This window comes from Mytilus trossulus, chromosome 8, assembly GCF_036588685.1.
Source record: "Mytilus trossulus isolate FHL-02 chromosome 8, PNRI_Mtr1.1.1.hap1, whole genome shotgun sequence".
NCBI classification, from domain to species: domain Eukaryota; kingdom Metazoa; phylum Mollusca; class Bivalvia; order Mytilida; family Mytilidae; genus Mytilus; species Mytilus trossulus.
The window spans coordinates 73904485-73920180 of NC_086380.1; the positions used below are offsets into that span (position 1 = coordinate 73904485).

A 15696-nucleotide genomic window follows, 5' to 3' on the forward strand; every position below is an offset into this window, starting at 1 on the left:
CTATCGTTGCGGCCACAATTCTTAGATTTGCTTCTCAATTATGGTGGTACATAACACTACGGGGATATCACTTTCTAGAAACAGCTGAATCTTTTAACAACGTTCTAATAATAATGAAACATTAAGCTTCTCGATGATCAATATTATTGTTTGTTCAATTTCAAAGAAATTTTTCATAGACAGTGTGTGCTACTGTGGTTGACGTTTGATCCCCGAGGGTATCATCAGCTCAGTATTCATCTATTCGATGTTGACAAAAATATCAATTATAAGGTCGCTTTTATAAATTTCCAGTTTACCAAATTATGAACTTTCCGAACTACTAAGGATTTTGGTTTATTCCAGGCATAGATTACCTTACCGGTATTTGGTATAATGCTTTGGAATTTTGGATCCTCAATGCTCCTCAACTTTGAACTTGTTTAGCTTTTTTTTTTTATCTAAACGTCAAAGACGAGTATTATGTAGACGAAACGCGCGTCTAGCGTGGTAAATTAGAATCATATTCAAAACAGTGTGGTCCTGGCCATTGATTGACGACCTACATTATCCCATTGACTGGGACAGATTAGGTGAACGTTTGTCGGTAACAATCACTGCTCACTATGTACTTGTTAAAGACACTGAATCTGTGGGGTCACCAAAGGTTCTCAACACCTAAAAAAAGCAATTCGAAAAAACGAATCCGGAATAATACGATGTGTTGATTTATATCAATAATATAAATCAAAACATAAAGGTTATTCCTGAATAATTTTTCGAATAATTTTATTATTAAAGACGTTAAGAACCTTTGGTGACCCCACAGTTTAAATTCTATAATAAGTAAGAAGTGAGCAATGGTCGTTACAGACAAACGTTCACCTAATCTGTCCCAGTCAATGGGATAATTTAAGTCGTCAATCAATGGCCAGGACCACACTGTTTTGAATATGCTATCAAGCTTTTCGAATTTTGTTCTTATATTTGACAAAGTGGCAAAGTAAATATTTTGTCCAAATATTATGAAAATTAAACGAGTCACATTGATTTAAATCAAGGTGTTTGGTATCAAGCCGAAATCGACGTACTATTTAAACACTCATATGTGTAACCATGACATGACCATACCAACCAATTGTCATAGTAGAAAAGAAACTGATCACTACTATAATTGATTGTTTTTGGTATTGTTTATTTTGCATTGGGATATTTCATTTCTATTTTATTTTTCAAGAAAGGAAAAATCTGCTTCAACGATTTTATTACATCAAGTACTGCAATGGCATACATCCTCTCTACGGACAAACTCTCTGAAAAGACAATACTATAAATTAACAGACACATAAAAATAACTACTATCTGATTTAAAAATGGAGATCACATGATATGTTTAAATTGTATAAATTGAAAAATATTTGTCAACAAGTGATTCTGTGTGCTATTGCTCACTAATAATATCCCCGCCTGTCAATCAATAATGCTGTGAATATTTTACTTTTTGTGGTTTGAAATCAGCAAGTTGCATAAACCTAAGATGAGCACAGGATTGATTTCAAATTTGATTTTTTTTTTATCAATTTTTTGAAAAAAAATCGATTCCCTTAATCCAAGACAAGATAGTTACTCTTGAAATCGGTGCGTAATCAACGATTATTCACCTCGTTAGGCAAATATGTCATTTTGCACATAGGTGTTAATAATGTAATATTTAAAACAGAGAATCAATACAAAGGAGATTAAGCAATTTTTCAAAATTTAAAAAAAATATACAGTTTCAAAAAAAATGCGTATGTATCGGCATACACTTGCATGTAATGTAATAATGCTGGATTTTGATTGGATGATAAACATAGTATTTTTCACTTATTTCCTATATATTGAGAGATTTTTTCTCTGTCTTTTTAACTAAAGGCTATAAAGAGCCTGTGTCGCTCACCTTGGTCTATGCGAATATTAATGCAGATGGATTCATGACAAAATTGTGTTTTGGTGATGGTGATGTGTTTGTACATCTTACTTTACTGAACATTCTTGCTGCTTACAATTATCTTTATCTATAATGAACTTGGCCCAGAAGTTTCAGAGGAGAAGATTTTTGTAGAAGATTACTAAGATTTACAAAAATGGTTAAAACTTGACTATAAAGGGCAATAACTCCTAAAGGGGGCAACTGACCATTTCGTCATGTTGACTTATTTGTAGATCTTACTTTGCCGACATTTATTGCTTTTTACAGTTTATCTCTATCTATAATAATATTCAAGATCTTAACAAAAAAAAAAACAAAAAACAGCATAATTTCCTTAAGATAACCAATTCAGGGGCAGCAACTCAACAATGGGTTGTCCGATTCATCTGAAAATTTCAGGGCAGATAGATCTTGACCTGATAAACAATTTTACTTCATGTCAGATTTGCTTTAAATGCTTTGGTGTTTGAGTTATAAGCCAAAAACTGAATTTTACCTCTATGTTCTATTTTTAGACGCGGCAGCAATCTTTGTTAGTTAGCCGGGTCACGCCACACATTTTTTAAACTAGATACACAATGATGATTGTGGCCAAGTTTGGTTTTATTTGGCCTCGTAGTTTCAGAGGAGAAGATTTTTGTAAAAGATTACTAAGATTTCGAAAAATGGTTAAAAATTGACTATAAAGGGCAATTACTCCTAAAGGGGTCAACCGACCATTTCAGTCATGTTGACTTATTTGTAAATCTTACTTTGTTGAACATTATTGCTGTTTACAGTTTATCTCTATCTATAATAATATTCAAGATAATAACCAAAAACAGCAAAATTTCCTGAAAATTACCAATTCAGGGGTAGCAACCCAACAACGGGTTGTCTGATTCCTCTGATAATTTCAGGGCACATAGATTTTGACCTGATAAACAATTTAACCCCGTCAGATTTGCTCTAAATGCTTTGGTTTTTTAAAATTAGGAAAACTGCATGTTACCCCTCACGTTCTATTTTTAGCCGTGGCGGGCATCTTGTTTGGTTGGCCGTGTCATCGGACACATTTTTAAAACTTGATACTCCAATGATGATTGTGGCCAATTGAGAATGGTAAAGGGGTATGTGTCAAAGAGAATACATTCCGATCAAAGAGTAGACAACAGCCGACGGCCATTAATCAGTGTTAAGTTAACATTCTGTTAAAGTGGATACAAAGAACATTTGGTAGAATTGAAATAATTGTATCATGCTTACAAGTGGCATCTGTCAAAAATACCAGTATCGATGTAAATCATTTTTCCTTTAACGAACGGCTTTAGAAATTTGCTCTTAACCAGGTTTATTTTGCAAATACCACCTATACGAATGAAAGTACCAATACATTGTTTTTAAACAAAACATGATATACTAGTATCAAATACCAGGCGGTTGTAACCTATCTGTGACATGTACTGAAGCTTTCATTATGCATGAGGATGTTGCAGTTATATATTAATAGTCTGAAGGAAATTTAACATATTTTCTATTAAGGTGGTACCTAACACTACAGGGAGATAACTCTGTAAAGTCAGCTAAATGTTTTAACTACGTTGAGTTGAAAAAGGAATATTAAGCTTCTCAATGATCAAAAGTGGTGATGGTCAAATTGCTATATAACCATTGTAATTTTTCTGACAAAACCGTTGGTTCAAAATTTTATATTTTTTTATATTTTTGTTAAAGTGTCAAAGTAAATACTTTGACAAAATTTTATGAAAATTAAACGAGCCAAATTAATTTTAGTGAAAGTGTTGGGTACCACCTTAAAGGCTAAACGAAGGAATATACTTACTCGTTGATACTCGCATATGTAACGAGAATAATCATATTCGTTCAAATTAATCCAATACCACAAACGTGGACCACTTGGGGCAATTGCATATATCGTCACATAGACCTCGCCAGCATCAGAACTAAAATCGGCTGAAATACACATGAAATGAACCAAATATTTGTTACGTATTGAAACAAGCAAGAAGAACAATTCCAAGTGACAGACAATCTTGCGCAACCCTCTTATTAAATTTAAAAAAAAACAGCTTCAATGTATAGTCTGCTTCGTCTTGTGGAAGATCTATCTGCTGCTAGTTTAGTATTCTCATAAATAAATTGTTCCTTACTGTTATTTTAGAGGCACTGTTATATTCGAATATTTTTTCCACAATAGTTGGAAGAATATATCTGTCCACAATAGTCACCGATATCTATTCAAGTGTCATTAAACCCGATTCTTTCTCCAATAACTTTCTGTCGCATTTCAAAAAGAATAATTTTTACATGGAAATAACGTCAAGTCATTGGTTGAATTTCAAATGATTAGGACGTTTTTAACCAATCAAGACGCTTTGGTGTACACTTTTGAAAATATTACCAAGAATGCATTAGAATCTAAAACGGCATATTTAATGATAATATATGATTTGCTATGTTTAACCTCAAATAATTCTTATTAGAAAACGTATTCTGGAATGTAAGGTCAATGAACGGTACCTATCTAATATAATATAAAAAAAAAGAGATGTGGTATGATTGCCAATAACACTGTCCACAAGAGACCAAAATGACACAGACATTAACAACTATAGGTCACCGTAAGTCCTTCAACAATGAGCAAGGCCCATACCACATAGTGTATTTTAAAGCGACACATCGACATATTTAACTATTTGGACAGCAGCGTTAATGCTGCAATTGATTGTACTAATCTTTTTCAATACCATTTATTGAATTAAATCATATTAAGATTGTATAAAATAACAACATGCGAAATATGCAAAACCGATTGAATTTCAACCTATTAAGTCGAAAAAAACGTTGTTGCTGGTCAGTTTGAACAAAGGTTCCGTACTTAAGGACCGTACGTTGACCTATAATGGTTTACTTTTACAAATTTTAACATGGATGGAGAGTTGTGTCTCATTGGCACTCATACTACATCTTCTTATATACATTGACAACGCAATGAAAAAAAAAAATTAACTAAAAGAACACAGCAGTAAACGAAACACAATATTTAAAGACTAGCGGTGATATCAAGTGCTCTGGAAGTGTAAGAACATTCAGCACAAATAGTGCTCACCGTCGGGTTGTGAATGTAAGAACATTATCAGTAGATAACATTCGAAAAAAAACTACTTGTATTTGTTTTCATCCTTTTATCTAGTTACAAAGTACCTAATGTAAAAATGCTGATCTTTATTAGTCTATTAACTTTGTTTATACCTTTTGTATACACATGTATTGTTTGTTACATGTACTGTTCTACATTTTTCTTTTTTGTGTTGTATGTTTACTGTCTCACCAACGTATCGTTTATATAATGTTAATGAATTATCCTAAATAAGTCAAATTTACCTGATCCAAATGGGGGAAGATCTTTTGAAAATGGACCATTTTCTTTGTAAAATGTATAGGTCCCATCTCCGTCTCTATCATTTGCACCAGTCCATAAAGTATATGCATTGGCTGTACAAAGAATTAAATGTAAAATTAAAAAATCAGTAGAATAAAAATACAGTATGAACATAAATATCAACTCAAATGAATTAAAAAAAAAAGACCTTACAACTTGAAACAATTTATTACTTAGCGAAACTGATTGGAAACAACTCCCATATTCTTGGCTATAATTGTTCAAAGAAACAAGATAAATTGATACTGTTGAGGTTTAAGGGAACAAAAAGAATAAGTTCAAACGATGTTAACTGTTATGGTGCGTAATCGTATTGGTACAAATCTAAAAAAAATGTTTGCCGATATAAGAATTAGTTTAGTAAATATAGAAAATATATATATAAAATGAACATATCAAATGTGATTTTTATTCATCATTTACTAAGTTAAATGTGTTTATAAAGTCGCCTTCGTAGCTCATTAAATTACCGTTTTTTGACATCCGGGTGGAAATACACAATTGTTTCTACGCCATGTTCAATGTAGAGAACAACGTACCGAATCTACACAATCAAAGACTAGGTATTTTCTTGAGTGAGTTTATTAAAGCAAGAAAGTGTTTTTTTGTTCGCTGCTCTTTCCTTTACTTATCTATCTAACAATGCACCTCAAATACTTGGAAGGACGTCGTTTTGTAACTTGACTATTTCGTACCTCTGCAACTTCTTATCGAAATTATCATTGAGTACCCATGTTCAATATTGGCCGTTTCAGAATCTTAAGCATCATGGGTAAGTTCATTGTTCGTACTCCAAAGTGAAAACGACTTACGTCATTGGTTAAATTTCCATTGTTTATAACGTTTTAAACCAATCAAAACGCTTTGGTGTACGCTTTTGAAAATATTACCCAGGATGCATAAGATTCTGAAACGGCGAATTATGTAGTATCTCATAGGTAAATAAATGTAAATTTTTGCTTATCATATATATTTTTAAATTAATGACATTGTGTTCGAACATCGTTAATTGACGAAAACTGAAAAAGGGAAGGATTGTCCATACTACCCAATTGTAAGTTTTGAAATGCTTTTATATTTAATGTTTTAATACTGTTACATTTATCGAAATATATTTGAGATCATTTTGATTTGAAATAAAAATATATTTAACACAGATGAAATATTTCTAAGCATTATAACATTTCTAAAGAGTTATAATTGGTTGAATTAGGCAATACATAGAAACTTTGATATAATTTTTCATCTAAACAAAATTATTGTATATTCTCAACTTACGAAGAATAAATTCCTGGTAAACATAATTGGCTTCTTTTTCCGTGTTCGGTCTCCACAGGTAGGCACCTGGTGTTCTGGCACAAATCGACTGCAATTAATTAGTAAGATTACATTCATATTCTTTTGTACATTTCGTTCAATGAATTTGTTTGTTTATAGTACTGTGGTTTCATTAATGTTTGTTGAATACCAAGTTTTGTTGATTTCGTGGGAACAGATGAACCACGAAATAAAATATTAACCAATGACACATTTTTAATAGACTTTATGATGACGTCAGCAAAAAATCCAAACTCAAGGTTTTTTTTGTATGAAAATTGTCTTTTTATCCAAAATTAACCAGACCTTTATCAACGAACTGTATAAATTAAACATAGAAACAACACCAATACCATGATCATTAAAAACTAATAAAATCGGGTTAGAAATTCATCATTCTTCGTATAATAAATCTGGTTATCTTTCGTTATACTTATAATGCAATGATAACGTAGTAAATTACCCAATTCAGGGAATAAAACAGACTTCTATAGTCTCACTTGATAAAAACAACAAAGATACCTTTATTGTAATCTCTTATTAGTTTTATTTTCTGCCTACAGATTAATAGTGATTTATAATCAGTCTCACCCGAGCTGCCTCCCACGGTTTTCTGTCGTCACCATATAAATAACAACTAGTACTACTGTTTTCGTTTGGTAACAGCCTGTAACCCGCTGGGCAAGTTTCTGGAACACATTGCGGTTTTAAAACTGAAAAAAAACAACATATGGATTGAATTTAATCCAAAGTTGCGATTAAAACACAAAAAGAAAAAGCGATGACATATAGAAAATAACGTAATGAATGAACCGCCATGATCAAATACACAACGCCATTATCATGATTATAACATAAACGGTACAAATATATTTGCACCAGATTCGTAATTCGATAGTTAATGTCTCGTCAGAGATGTTCAATTCAAATAAAGACAACAGTAGTATACAACTATAAATGAAAACATAAACCTTTTTTAAACATGAAGAGATGTGAACCAAAAAAAGGGGAAAAGAAAGTATAACCAAAGCCGGACAAAGAACTGGAGCTTTGGTAAATATATGCATTCATTGTGAATAATACGAATATACATGATATATGTATATAGAAGATACAGTTATTTCTTTGATTAAGAAGATTTGGAATGATTGCAAATGAAACAACTCTTCAAAATAAACCACATTGTTGTGTATGAACATTTTTATCTTACACAGCAGTTAATTATAGCAAAAAAATAACATTGAACATAGGGAAGAAAAAGAAAAAAAAGAAAAAAGAACAAAGGAAATATAAACAACAAAAAAGAATAGAAGAACAAAAGAAAAACGAAAAGGAAAAAAAAAGAAGAAAGGCCTATACTTACATTACAAGTAAATATCAAATTCATTTTAAAAGGGAACGTACTGTGTAAAGTGCACAATTATAAAATGTGTTACTGTAAATTTAGAAATAAGTAAGTGTATACATTTTTATGATTGTATTATTTTAGACTAAATGTTCGTTGACATTTATCATCGTGGTTTTGCGTAAGTCTGTATTCAATCTTATATAAGATCGGTCATTCTTTGAAATTTTAATTGAGTAGTATTCAACGCATAGTAATGATTTTCAGAGTATGTTAAAACTACATGTACAGCTGACGTAATGCATTTTTTCTTTATTTATGGTTTATGAATAGTCGTTTTTTATTGAAAGTAAGTCGACATTCATTTATGAATATAAAAATGATTGCAAAATAATCACATGTAAACATATAAACGTGCTTACCAAGTGTGGACTATGCAGACGTAAAGCCAAAACATAAAGAAAATCAGAAAAAAAAATCTGAAAATTGTAACAAAAAAATATTCAAGGACACAGCTGAAACAACTTTCATTTATTTCTTTTTCTTTGACTGGAACATCACAAATGTGATATTATAAGTATAAACATGTCATACTTAGATGTTTTGTTTTTGTTGAGCACAAAATATTTCAGGAAAGGGAATGAATAACTGTTCCATGTTTCTTTTTCCCCAAAAAATAACTATCTCTGTCTATTAAATTCTTTGCATGTCATTCGATGCTTAATTTATTTGTTTACTTACATTTGCAACATGGTCGTTCATTGCAGCATTTTCCGGTATACGTCCATTCAGACCCGAATGTCTGATTACATGGAACACCTTTTTTTCCACAGGTACCGTTGGAGGCGTTGCATATTCCAGAAAGAACTGAATTGTACAGTAATCCGATACACTATAGCATGATTTACTTTGATATATACATTAACATTACACAATAGGAATATAGATATAAAGTATTTTTTTTATTTCTCAAATTCATTAACCATGTTGAATATAGGACACAAAGAAGAATTTTGTTAACTCTTAGAAAAACATGTACATTTATATTGTAGTTGCGTTATGATTTCTCATAAATAGAAGTTACTAAATTTGCTCGAGATGCTTGTTACACTGCTTAGAAGTTTTACAAATCGTTCTTCCTAAATGCAGATTTTTTTATTGTTCTTATGTCAAACTAGGAAAGTAGTGTTGGACTGTTTTTCACAGCTCTGTGGCTGACCGAAGTACTGATATTATCGTAATAACTGGTCGGGATTAACTCCAAATTACTATAAAAACAAATGGTTGATAATTGTAGTAACACGATTGAATAATTGTAACATAAAAAGGTTATAACTCTGTTTGTCTCATTTGAATCTAGAATGCAGAACGTTTGATCAAAGCGAAATGGTCGTTACTTTTTACTATCATGAGAAAGTCTAGCAGCTTAATCTTTAATCTTCACTACAGTGTTTTAAAGATATAGAATACTTACTGCCGCCATTTGACACATCAATTGTGCAAAAGATGAAAACAATCAAACAACAATACTTCATCATAATTCTGAAATGAAAAGTAAAGTCACAAAAATACTGAACTCAGAGGAAAATTAATTTGGAAAGTCCATAATCACATGGCAAAATCAAAAAACAAAACGCATCAAAAACGAATGGACAAGAACTGTCATATTCCTGACTTGGTACAGGCATTTTCAAATGTAGAAAATAGTGGATTAAACCTGGTTCTATAGCGATAACCCTCTCACTTTAATAACATTCTCATCAAATTCCGCTACATTTACATAATGCGTTAAATAAACAGTCACAATAAATAAAATAGTCAAAATATGGGTACATCAGTCATCATCGTATAACAATTTTAAAAGGAAAACTCGTCAATATCAATCCTATATTCCGAGTAATTTAGAAATAAAATCATTATCGATACAGGATGAAGTTTATATTTGCACCAGACGCGCGTTTCATCTTCAGATATGGCATTATGAAGAAAGTACCGTTAACTTATAGTAAGTGCAGTGATCATGTTAGCATTAAATGTTATATTTTAATCGCTGATTTCAAGTTCCAAAAAGATGCAAGAGTTGTTTAACCAAATTCCTTATTTACCAATAAAAGGGTATGGATGATGCATTCAAGCACTTTTAGGTTGTAGGCATTGTAGTGGTTTACAGGTATATGTCAAAGTATCTTGATAGCGAGCATCATTTTTCGGAGGTTGGTAATCGAACTGTCAAAATAAAAGTTATTTGTGTTAGGGATTCGTTTTGATTTTTTGGTTTCAAATTTTATTCTTTGTGCTTTCTATTTTGAATGCCATTGCTGTAAGAATGAGAGTGACTCTCATATTTATCAAAAACGTGTTTGAAATTCAACATTTTATATTCAGTCCAGTTTAAGGTAAAAGAAACATCCGAAAATTAACAAATTTGGTTCGACTTCTTGTTAAATAAAACGTTATTACTTGTCTCTTATAATCTAATATGAAGAAAAGTTTGTGTTGTGCAATAGAAGAAGTTGTTCTGTAACAGAAATATAACAGAACCCGAATAGTGCTTGACAATGGACTAGCTAGTTCAGAATATATATTTGTCTTACTAGGCAGTAAACAACAAAGCCATATGTCGTAGGCTAACGTAGCTGATTTTATATTTCAGTACTCTTAAATATGACTTAATCATCGCTAGTAAAGTTTGTATTTTTATTCTTTCACACTTGACGTTTTGCTGAGCTGAAATTTGTCTGATGGAATAATCTGTTAAAGTGAAACCTGTTTAAACCGAAACTGTTCGTAATTGAAGATTTTGTTCGGTTTTATAAGATTCACTACGCGGTGTTTGGTTTATACTGCAGGTTTTAGGTTTAAACATGAGTCGGTTTAACCAGTTTCCCCTTTATTACCTTTCATGATCAAATTGTATTGAAAATTTTTTAAATAACTTGAATATTGTTTGTACGAAAATAATTGAAAACTTACCGCAATGTGAAATAGCCGAGTCGGAGATAGAAAGATGATTTTTGAAATTCAGTGGCTACTTAAATAGTAAGTTATATAAAATTACGTGGTGAATATTCTGCGTGGTTTAAAACATCGGTTAGTAACACATGTTGTTTTTCTGTCTCAATATTGAACGAATAAGCAAATATTGTTAAACGTGTTACTAGCTTTAACTGTCACTAAAGTATTTTCTATTACTTATGGATATTGTTATTTAATCAGCAAATAGTAAAATAAAATAAAAACCTCAGAGGAAATTCAACGGAAAGGCTCTAGTCAAATGACAAATTCAAAAGCTCAATCATCAAATAACTAAATAACATCTGTCATATTCGTGACTTGGTACAGGCATTTTGTAGTAAAAGAAATAATGGATTAAGCCTGGTTTTATAGCTAGCTAAACCAGTTGATTGTATGAAAGTCGAATCCAATTTAATCACTTTGACCACAATGTGTGAACAAAACAAACATACACAACAGGCAAAGAATAATGAAAAAATAGGGATACAGCAGTCAACATTGTGCTACAATTATAACAAGTAATCCTGTGTTAGGATGCTAACACAAAAGTCACCAAAACGGACCCCAAATCGTTTGTTCTGCGGTATCAATGATGCCAAATTACCTATGTGTAAAGTTTCATTAAATCGAATGGATTTTGATCTTTTAACATTTTTGCCGTTTCCATGGTTACGGCGGCCATTTTGGAAATTTTGAAGTCAAAAGTAATGTCCACATATGGTAGGCAACATTTGTTTTAAGTTTCATCAATTTTGAAGCAATTTGAAATTTTTTGACATTTTTGCTGTTTCCATGGCAACGGCGGCCATTTTGAAAATTCCAAACTCAAAAGTTTAGTCTCCATACATTAGGCAACATTTGCTATAAGTTTCAATAATTTTGAAGCATTTTGAAGTTTTTCATATTTTTGCTGTTTCCATGGTAACGGCGGCCATTTTGAATATTCCAAAGTCCAACCCCCACTGTAATGTGTTCCCTCCATAATTATATACAATCATGTACCATTTAATGTCTCTCGAACTAATTTGACATTGATGTTCTGGAATGTTCCATAAAAATTCACCCCCCTAAAATTATGCCAAGGAGACCCCCTACTGAAATAAAATTAGTTCCAAGTTGAAGCTGACATGTGTCTCTAAATATTCATAAAAGAATATATAATACCATCTACTCTATTTACAGCAGAAAATTGATGAAATGCAAAAAAAAATTGACCCCACCCATCTTTGAGCCCCCCTAATTATGCCAAGATGACACCCTGGTATCATGGACATTGGGTTCTGCAACCCCCATGATGCAGACCTATACCCAGAATAAATATCAAGTTTCCATCCCCTAATGCTTTAAAGAAAATGGTACGACAGTTTAAGGGGTCAGAAAGAGAAGAATAAGAATAATAATAATAAGAAACGATACAAAAACAATAAGTCGCCAAAAACTCCGTTTTGGTGACTTAACAAGTAATCCTGTGTTAGGATGCAAACACAAAAGTCACCAAAACGGACCCCACATCATTGTTCTGCGGTATCATTGATGCCAAATAATGTGTGTGTAAAGTTTAATTCAATATGAAGAATTACATTTTTTTGGACATTTTTGCTGTTTCCATGGCAACGGCGGCCATTTTGAAAATTTCAAACTCAAAATTAAAGTCTACACAAGTTAGGCAACATTTGTTATAAGTTTCATTAAATTTGAAGCATTTTGATTTTTTTAATATTTTTGCTGTTTCCATGGTAACGGCGGCCATTTTGAAAATTCCAAACTCAAAAGTCAATTCTACACAAGTTAGTCAACATTAGTTATAAGTTTCATTAAATTTGAAGCATTTTGAAGTTTTTCATATTTTTGTTGTTTCCATGGTAACGGCGGCCATTTTGAATATTCCAAAGAGAAAGTGCTGCTGCAAATTGTTCTCTCCATAATTATATACCATCATATACCATTAAATGTGTCTAGAATAAATTAAACTTTGATGTTCTGGAATGTTCCATGAAAATTCACCCCCCTAAAATTATGCCAGGAGACCCCCTACTGAAATAAAAAAAGTTCCATGTTGAAGCAGACATGTGTCTCTTAATATTCATAGAAGTAATCATTATTCCATCTACTCTACATACAGTAGGAAATTTAAGAAATGTAAAAAAAAATTGACCCCACCCATCTTTGAGCCCCCCTAATTATGCCAAGATGACACCCTGGTATCACCGACATTGGGTTCTGCAACCCCCATGATGCAGACCCATACCCAGAAAAAATATAAAGTTTCCATCCTCTACTGCTTCCCAGAAAATGGTACGACAGTTTAAGGGGTCAGAAAGAGAAGAATAAGAATAATAATAATTAAAAACCAATTGTTCAGAGAACAATTGAAGGTCTTTCCATCAAAACAATGTATTTTGATATGAAAAGTTGTGAAACTAAGTTTAAAATGTCATTTCAATCGTCAAATGATAGCTCCTAGTAAGCTGATTCCAAAAATATATTGTTTCCATACATTTTTTTTAAATAAGGGAGATAATTTGTTACTTCCGGTTTGAAAAATGTTACTTCCGATTATATTTGAATATTTACTTGACACTGATTCCAAAAATATCTGCTTCTATATACTTTTATATTAATAAAGTACAAAAAAATAGCTATTTCCGGTTTACAAAAGGTCACTTCCGGTTGTTTTTTACAAGGTTAAATGGTTTGATACCTTTTTCTAAAAGTTGTATATCTTTATCATGTATACATATAGAATAAAAGCAAAGGTCAAAATCTAGAACGTCAAATTAAGCTATGACCTTGAGATCAATTTCAAGGTCATAAACCAAGGACCTCAAATCAAAAGACCATAGGTCTTTATTATATTTTGTTAATGAGTTATATCACCAAACGCGTATTTTTAAATACAAGAGGGGAGAAAACTCCCTTTTACATTCAACGTACGCTTGCAATCAAAATTTACATCTTACGACATGTCGCAACTAACAATTTAGTAAAAATAATTTGTTGATATCTTATACAGTCTTTGGATATAAGTGTTAATAAGCCAAATTCAAATATAAGAATATGACCTTGACCTTTGACCTTGACCTAATTTTCATTTTTTGGGACCAAGGACCTCAAATCAAAAGATCCTAGGTCTCTATCACTTATGATTTATAAGATAGAAATTCATATCACTTATATCAGATGCATAAGGGGAAATAACTCTCATATGGAGCGGTCATATCGCTTCGGTCAAAACAGGACAAATCATGCGAAGGATATAACGAGCAATTTTGTAAAATAAATTTGTCATAATCTTTTACGGTTGCAAAGGAGATGCGCTAACAAGGAAAACAGTGTTTGGGGAGATAACTCCTACAAAGAAAAGAATTCGTTTACGCAGGGTAAATTTCAAAAGCGCATAAACTGTTTGATATCATATACCAAATATCTAAGCGACATATTGCGAAACAAATGTTTATCGCAAGAACAAAATTAGGCGGAAGAAAAAAAAAAAAAAAAAAATAATCAGAAGAAAAACAATAGGTCTTTCCACAGAAAAGTGGAAAGACCTAATAAGAAACGATACAAAAACAATAAGTCCCCAAAACTCCGTTTTGGTGACTTAATTACCACAAAAATAAACTAAGATGTAAAAAAAAGCACAAAAAAAAACCAGACTCGTCTTTACTATCAAAACGACACACCCAGGGCTCTCAAATTCAAGGTGGTGAAGTGTCAAATTGAACTTGTGGAATAAACCAAAGCTGCATACAATTAATCACTAGGGGAGGGCTGGGAACCTGCTAACATGTTTAACCCCACCACATACTCTATGTATGTGCCTGGCCAAAGTCAGGAGCCTGTAATTCAGTGGTTGACGTTTATATATGATACATAATTGTTTTCCGTTCATATGTGTACAAAAAATACAAAATCATCAAAGTATCTGAGTAAGCTGTTATAGTCATTTATAGTCAAGAAATCTATACATTTTTGATTCAATGTGTTTCAGACCAAAAAGATTAAAAATAAATTCTGTCGATGATATATGTTAATACCAAAGATATCTGATGCTGTGTTCCGTACTTTCTTGATCAATATTATACATTTATTCCCCGTGCCTTTTGAAATTTTTGTTTGTTTTTACGTCTGAAAAAAATTTGAATGAATATGATAAATACTTATGATGATTTTTGATATCGCTATTGAAAAAAAAAAATTTAAGACGTTATGTACATTAAACGCGTGTAACGCCGTACAATAAAGTCCCAACGTTTCAGAGGGGAATATGATATTTAGAGGTAAAAAAAAACATGAAGTTTTGTTCAATGAAATTTTGAATAATCTCAACCAATCAAAGATTGACTAAACATTCAATATATATAGTGAAATAAAATAACATATTCGAACATTGATATGACAGTTGGTTTTCAGAAGTTGTAACAATTCGTTTGAATCATTTTTGATTTTAAAAAAAGATGTCTGATATATAGTTACGGTTTACGAAAACTGTAATATTTCATTTCGTCGTTTGTCTATTATGTTATTGTGATATTATTAAGAAAAAATTCTATTATCGCTATTTTGTGCATTTTTCCTTTGATCCTTTTTTGTGATAATTTTCATATCATGCTTCTCGCTTGAGAT

At 31.6% G+C, this 15696-nt stretch overlaps 2 long non-coding RNA genes across 2 annotated transcripts; both read right to left on the bottom strand.

The window, feature by feature from the left end:
• Positions 1-1226: 1226 nt before the first annotated feature.
• Positions 1227-3846, bottom strand: LOC134682110 (uncharacterized). The gene is made up of 2 exons (XR_010100787.1): positions 3774-3846; positions 1227-1292 (listed from the first exon to the last, which is right to left on the bottom strand). It is a non-coding gene; the product is annotated as an uncharacterized LOC134682110 (long non-coding RNA).
• A 3487-nt stretch (positions 3847-7333) lies between these two features.
• On the bottom strand, positions 7334-11048 carry LOC134682111 (uncharacterized). Its single transcript, XR_010100788.1, has 4 exons — positions 11029-11048; positions 9530-9597; positions 8797-8922; positions 7334-7423 (listed from the first exon to the last, which is right to left on the bottom strand). It is a non-coding gene; the product is annotated as an uncharacterized LOC134682111 (long non-coding RNA).
• Between the last annotated feature and the right edge of the window lie 4648 nt (positions 11049-15696).